The sequence below is a fragment of the Cimex lectularius genome, unplaced genomic scaffold (assembly GCF_000648675.2).
Source record: "Cimex lectularius strain Harlan isolate CLEC.00 unplaced genomic scaffold, Clec_2.1 scaffold96, whole genome shotgun sequence".
Taxonomy (NCBI): Eukaryota; Metazoa; Arthropoda; class Insecta; order Hemiptera; family Cimicidae; genus Cimex; species Cimex lectularius.
This window is the reverse complement of record NW_019392676.1, coordinates 1,475,172-1,476,580: the sequence shown is the minus strand read 5'-3', so window position 1 is coordinate 1,476,580 and position 1,409 is coordinate 1,475,172.

Below are 1,409 nucleotides of genomic sequence, written 5' to 3'. Positions count from 1 at the left end.
TAGGAAAAGGCCTTTATTAACACAAACGATTCGTACTCGAGTTGGGCTCACCTCGTACACCCCTTTGAGACGACCTGCAGCAACCGGGTGCCACCAGCAACTCAGGAGAGTTGTGCAGCGAGCGCGTAGAAGAACACCAATAGAATGCTGTTATGATGACCGATGAATTTCTGTCTGTATATTGATAGCAGTCGCCGGAGATTCTACCTAGAACAGGGGGTGGTACAATGCCACAGTTCATGCTCCCATTCAGTGCAGTTTGGAGGAAGTGGTGTGATGGTCTGGGATGAAATTTTCACTGGAAGGCGAATTGGACTCCATATTGTTGAATGCAACCTCACCGCAGTCCGTCATGTCAAAGAAACTATCGACGAATACATCCCTCGTTTGAGGGATGTCATTAGAAGGATTTTAGATTTTTTGATGACAATGCCAGAACTTGAGGAGGCAGAGCTGTTCATCATTGTTTAGAAAACCTGGGAATTTATCATCTGCCCCTTCCACCATTGTCTCCAGACCTTAAAGCCGGGAGCACACTTACCCGATGCTACCTGACGACTTGCCACGTTTTGGTGGGGTGTGCACATCTATCCGACGCAAGCACACTTCGCGTACAGTCCACAGCGTTTGTCACAATAATCACTATCACAATCGCAACGCATCTTTTGTTCTTAATGCACTATTTTGAGCAAAACCTTGTGATAAATTGTTAGTTAAATTTTATGAGCACAACCATCTAATAAATTGTTTGTTAAACTTAATTGTTTTAAGTTACGCGTCTGGTGGGTTTGCGTGGCATAGCATCGGGTAGATGTGCACGGGGGTAATGCAACCTTATGGAAAATCGGAGTTTGGATTTGCGTCGGGTAGCATCGGGTAGATGTGCACGGGGGTAATGCAACCTTATGGAAAATCGGAGTTTGGATTTGCGTCGGGTAGCATCGGGTAGCGTCTCATGGCGTAGCATCGGGTAAGTGTGTTCCCGGTTTAATCCCACTCAGCATGCGTGGTATGCTTTGCAGAGAAGTCTTTTCGATCATCATCCGCAGCCAGGTATCCTGCAACAACTGAATGCAGCGTAGCTACATTTATGGAGAGATATTAACAATAATACACGGTATTAATTGTTTAAAAAAATAACTGTGTCCAATAAACAAAACTATGGATTTCAAACCTTTTATTTTTCAAAATCCTTCATTAAATTTTCCTTCAGTAAAAACGTTAATAATTTCTAATGAATTTTAATGCTATTTATAATAAAAATAAAATAAAAATGCTAGGTAACCGGTGGTCTTAACCATCAGTTGGGTGTCGCGGACGAGAGTGGTCAAAACCACTACTACTACCAAGTACTTCTTTCATACTCACTGTTACTCAAAACAGGCTCTGCAGGGATTCGAACCCAGGAT